Here is a 6164-nt window from a genome sequence, read left to right as displayed (position 1 = left end):
ACAAACGTCACTACATCAATAATACGTCATTACATCAATAATACATCAACTTTGGTTTTTCTTAACAAGCTATAACTCAACTTACTCGGAATTGAAAGGAAAGGGAAGATTTGAGCTCTAGATTGCAAGGATTAAAGTTTGAATATGATATCAACTGGGTTTTATCGTAGTGAGTCTTCGACGCATTTTCTAGGAACAGGAGAGGGTACGACTGGAGTACTCAGCGGTGTCTGTGATCACGAACGCATGAATCGTCGTTTGCCATTTGATTATTGCGGGTAGCTAAGCTTTATAATTGGTCATTCTAAAAAAAAGGAAAAACTAAGTTATTTTCATATATATCTTTTTAAATTATGGATGAACATAATTTGATTCAGACGGTCACTTTAAATGTTGTAATCCATGAAATACCTAGAGAAATATAAAGGGAAAGTAAAGAGTATCAAAATGTCTGCAATACAAAGTCTAGGTTGAAACTTTTCAGTTTTCATTGAATACTTCTGCCAAGGAAGAACTCTCGTAGTGTAAGAGGATTTCCAACCCATCTCCTAAAATTATGTGAGGATGGTGAAGAAACACTAATCGACCCCGGGCAGATTATGGATAATCTGGGGGTTAAGTAATGTTTCCCACGAGGGTTAGGTCCGGCAGAGATGGTTATTCTGATGACCTGCAAAACAGACACCGTGAGCTCGTCACTGAGAAGGGGGGGGGGGGGTCCCTCCTTGTGACCACCCTCCGGCGTGAGAATCAGACTAGATTGCTCTGAATATGTGTATATAAAGAGAGATTGCTAGAGAAGATAAGATACAAGATGATGATACCGTTCCAAGGTGTTGGAGTATTTATAGCCGAAGGTAGGTTTCCAAGCAGGTACAGCCAGCTGTATAATATTCCTGTTCTACCAACTATGGGCTACGCACGTGCCATGCTGGTTGGTGGGTAGGCAGCGGCTGATAGTGACAAGGCCGGCTGTGTACTGTTCCCTTTCCACCAACTGCAGGCTATGTGCGTGCCACGACAATGGTTGGTGAGTAGGCAGCGGCTAATAGTGACAAACAGTACTAGAGCATGCTCCTCCTCGTACTGTTGTCGGTGAGCTGTCACCCTGTGATTGGTTCATGGGCTGCTTTGGTCAGATCTTGTCTATTTTGTCCATACCTTGGCAGGTATAGTACAAAAGATCCTCCAGAAGCGTACGGACTGGCTCATTTGGGCGGGAGTATTCCCGCCTTGCTCATTCCTTCAGGTGACACTGAATTATTGAGTTAGTGCCTTGTGCGTGTAGCCTTGCTATTAGTGCGGGTAGCCTTCCCTGATGGCTTGTATCCGCAGCTGCGGGGACAGGCGGGGTACTTCACCATTGGGAGGCTTTCCCTGCGGGAACAGTTGGCGTACTGCGCGTAAGGTCTTCATCTCTGAGCATGGTGGCTCCTGCGGAACCAGTTGGTCCTTGCGCAGACGTCCCTCTTCAAGGTGAGTCTTGCGGGTCCAACTGGGCTCTGCTGGGACCTACCTCTTCAAGTCCCACCAGTCCAATGTTCTTCTCATGAATTGTTAATAAGTGAGGTGAACTTTGGACTTAAGCAAGGGGTTTTGAAAAGGATTTAGTTTTAAGGTTGTCCGTGGGGATTCTTCCCGCGGTTTCCCTAATGTCACGTGCAGAAATTCCCGACTTTTCTGCTTGATCTTTGGGTATGATGCGGGTAGGTGTGTAACCTCCTCGCAAGTCAGGAGCGTTGAGTTTCACTTGTGTAGATTCTCCACGAGGTTTTGGTAGTTTTAAACATAGTGATCAATTATGTTAAAGAACCAATTCCATCCTGGAGCTTCAAACAATCTAGTTCTCAACGTTCCCGCTATGCGGGGATGTTATTTCCCTTTCCGCAAGCATGGCCCAGAAGATCCTTCTTGGTTTCAATTCCCTGCGAGTGCTAAGTATGTGAAGGGTTTCGCCTTGACACTGTACCCGCACTCGTCTTATAGTTATCTTACTTCCAAGGTATTCTTGGCGTCCATTCCCTGCGGGTGCTAAGTATGTGAAGGGTTTTGCTTTGACACTGTACTCGCACCTGTCTTATAGTTACTTGGTTGCCAAGGTAAGGGGTATAGTCCCGCTTACTTTTGAATCTTTTTGAAATTTGAAGAGTTGGTGAAAGGATAAGAACAGTCCAAACTGTTGAAACGTCGTCCGACGGTTTCTTCTGACAGTGTCAGGACGTGCAGGAAGTTATGGCGACGTGACAGTATATGGTCATTCCGGACCCTTTTTCAGGCGCGTTGGTGCGGATTTTAGGCGCGCGTCCCGTCAACAGCTGTTGCCAGCTTGCTTTTTCCACGTGTCATAGTTTCATTGCTCCAGCTCTTTTCTCTCTCTTCCGCATTAAATTCATCGCATTCATTGCGATGAGTATATAAAGGGGGAGAGGGTTCACGGTAATCCACACTTTCACTTCTTCCTTCTTCTTCTAAACGATTTCTTGCGAATACTCTAACTTTCTGTCGAGCATTCTCCTGAAATCGTTCTTTACCTCCAAAACATGTCGTCTACTCATGATCCAGAAGCTACCGTCGAGGAGTCTGACTTGTATGTCGAGAACCCGACGCCTACGTCCGATAAGGACGATAAGAGCACTGCTGGCGAATGCCAGTGTGCTCTTCCCATCGAGCTTTACTGGTACATCGTCCGGAAGTTCATGCTCGAGCCGTTCGAGCCTGAGTTTCCGGAGCCACACCAGACGGTGTATGATGCCCCCAAGGGCAAAATAGGGTATATGCCGCCTTCTTCGTCTATGGGAATCTTAGGTTCCCGTTGACGAAGTTTGTATACCGTGTTCTGGATAGTCACGGTGTGCACCTGACAGAGGTACACCCAATGGCGATCGCCAAGATCCGCCATTTTGAGTGGGTGTGCCTCATTCTTGGCGTGGATCCCCACGTCGACCGCCTGATGACCTTCTACTCCTGGAGGTGCATCCAAGGCTGGTACACCCTGGTCACCCGGATCAAGGGTTTGAAGATCTGCGCTACCGAGCGCAGTCTTCGGTCTTGGAAGCGGGAGTTCTTTTACATCTCTGCCCGTGTCGTCCCTATAGCGATGACATTTAAGAACAGGAGAGCTCTCCCCAGCCTTCACGCCTCCAACTACCAGGAGACGGAATGGTTCTCCAAGATTTCCCGGATCCAGACTCCGGTTTACCGCTTTCCGGAGTCCGGGATGGTGATGCTCGGTATGAGCAGGGTGTGGAAGGATGCTGGGGCGGATGCGCCACAGATTCCCATCGTACTTGAATACGGTTTGAACTTTATCCCTTACGGTATGCTCCGTCTTCTTTGTTGATTTAAGGTTTTTTCTAACTGTTTTTCTTTTTATTTCAGAGGGAAATGACTTGCAGTCCCTCCTGCATCCGCGGGAAGCTGACGGTCCTGCTCGGTTGGGTACTCGTGCTCTTGACGAGAACGAGTTGCCCATCCTCGCGCAGACTGCGGATCGGTTTGTGGAGGCCTACCCGCCAGGCCACGAAATACTAAGCGCCACGCGGCCAGGTAAAAGACTATTTAACCCTCGCCCTCTGAATGCTGAAACCTCTGCTGGAATTCCTCTAATCTTGTCATCTTCTGATGAGGAATCCGCAGATGGTCCTTTTCTTGCGTGGAAGAAGAAGGCTGCTGGCGGGAAGGGCAAGGCGAAGGTAGCCTCCACTGCCGACCAGGTGAACCGGTCTGAGTCGGAGACCGAGAGTGAAGAGGCGGCGAGGAACCCTGGTGGTGTTGAGACCACTGCTCTGGAGGTTGAAACGGCTGTCACCTCCGAGCAGCCCAGGACAACGACGATGACCGGTACGAAGAGGCAGGCTCCATCGGGTTCGTCCCCGCCCTTTCGCACCTTCAAGCTCAAAAGGACCCGTAAGTATACTTCCTTTATCTTAACTGCATAACTTTCTGCCATTATACTTACATATCTTCTTTGTGCAGGCGTGGATGCTTCCGCATTCCAGGGTGGAGCGGGGAGGAGCACCTCCGGACCCATGACGGTAGGTTTGGTCAACCTACCTGAGGCGATAACCCAGGCGACTGCGCCTGCTTCAGTTGTTGGTTCAGTTGCTCACCCGGTTGAGCCAACTGTTCCAACTGTGACGACGTCCCCGCCGGCTGTCAGTGCCATATTCACTGATTCATTCACTGAGTCGGCGGTGAGTGTTTCTGTGGATTCTTCCACAGACGCGGCCGCGGTTGTGAGTTCACCTCCGTTGGTTTCTACCACGGCGGCCTCCGCTATGCCTCCTACGGCGCCGGCGACTACGGCCGGTCCTTTAGGTATGTCCGGGGTTGGGGCGTCAAGCCAATCTCTGCCTCCTTCCCATCTGCCTGACCTCTTGGATGGATATCCGTTAGGTTCGGGTGATGGGTTTGGCTGCTACAGGCCTGTCGTCGACCCTACAGGTGCGTAGGGTTATTTTGGCCTTTTATTATTTTATTTTATATTTTTATTATCATCTTTTCCTAACTGCTTTTTGCTTTTGCAGTGTCGGATTCCAATGAAGTGTATGTTCCACGATGGAACATCCGCCGAGGAACAACCCTTCGGACGCCTGTGGAATGCGTCGAGTGGGCGCGCCACGCCGCCCCAAGTGGGGCGTTGGGGGAAGCAATGTCAAGCTACCAGGAGGGTAGGTTGACAAATGAGCTCCGCATTCTCGTAGCCCGGATGTAGCCGCGCGTCGAGCTGCTTTGTCGTGAAAACGACAAGTTAAAGGCAGCTCGTATCCAAGAAGTAGCTCAGGCGCGGGCTGTCTGGGAGGAGAACAGGAGGCTCTCCGCCGTTGCTGCGGAGAAGGAGAAGGCCTTCAAGGCCCTTGAGGTTGAAGTTCAGGCTCGTCTCGGGGCCCGTTCCAAGGCCACCCAAGCTGTTAATGAACAGCTTCGGTTGGCTAAGGAAACTGCACGGAACGCAACCGAGAGGGCCACCAAGGCTGAAGCTGCTGCTGAGCCTCTACGCATCGAGAATGAGGAATTTAAAGCCAAATTAGAGAGGCTCCAGCAGGCTCATGATGCCTTGGCCATGGAAGATGTCAAGAAGCTCCAAGAGATCTTGGACCAGAGGGGGGTGCTTGACCACACTGAGCGTAAGCTAAAGGGCGTCGAAGAGGCTGCAGCCAAAGATGTGTTGCTTGCCAACCTTACAAAGAACGAAGCCGAACGCGCCCGTAATGAAGCTCAAGCTGCCCTCCAGGAGGCTCTGGTTACCAAGGAATGGCTTCTCCGAGAAGCGTTGTCTCAGGTATGCGCAGTTTCACAATTTCTTTACGCTTTTCCTTAGAAGAGTTTTTGATATACTTCTGTTTTTTAGGTTGTGCATCGGGTGTTCATGAACACATCATATGACGATGCGATGAGCGCAGCCCTCAACGCTTCTCATGAGGATGGGGAAAAGGCCGGCTTCCTGCTTGGTCTAGGGTTTGTTGAACAAGGCATTCCGCCTTCCAACTTCCCTCTTTACAATGTGGATACTGAAGCTGCGTATGACCAAGCAGTGAATCAGTATGCCGCCTTCCCGCATCCGGTGGTGGAGAAGGTAAACGAGATTGCTGCTGCTGATGATGAGCTAGCTATCCTCAAAGCTTTCCTTGAACCGCCACACTCTACTGATGGTGCGGGTCCAAGTGGAAGTGGTCCTGAAGCTTGATACTTTAGATCCCTTTCCACCATTAGAGTAGATTTTTATGTTTGTAGACTTCTAATCTTGTATGCGGGTATGTACCCAGCAATTCTTGTAATGTTTGAATGTTGATGGAATAAAGATTATTTGTTAATGCCTTGCCTTGTTTATTTCGCGCATATTTTGTTTTAACTTAGCAATTTCTTGAGTACTTAGATAAGTTAACTTTTCAACGTGGCAGATAATAAGTTAAAGTTTTGCTTCCTCTTTCGTGATTGTGCGGATAAGACCGTCACTTTCACTTAGTAGGATGGCTAAACTTTACCTATATCTGACCTGCGTGGAAGTTTTCCTCATCTTTCCCTTTGAAATTTTCTAAGTGTTTTGAATAAGTTAACCTTTCGACGCGCGGTTGCTAATAGGTTAATGTTCAGTTTCCTCTATCATGATTGTGCGGGTAGGACCGTCACTTTCATTTATTGGGATGACCAAACTTCACCTATAG

Source organism: Bidens hawaiensis, unplaced genomic scaffold, assembly GCF_021521415.1.
Source record: "Bidens hawaiensis isolate Kalapana, Puna unplaced genomic scaffold, B.hawaiensis_p1.1 tig00004733_1, whole genome shotgun sequence".
In the NCBI taxonomy this organism is placed as follows: domain Eukaryota; kingdom Viridiplantae; phylum Streptophyta; class Magnoliopsida; order Asterales; family Asteraceae; genus Bidens; species Bidens hawaiensis.
Note: the sequence above shows the minus strand (reverse complement) of the source record.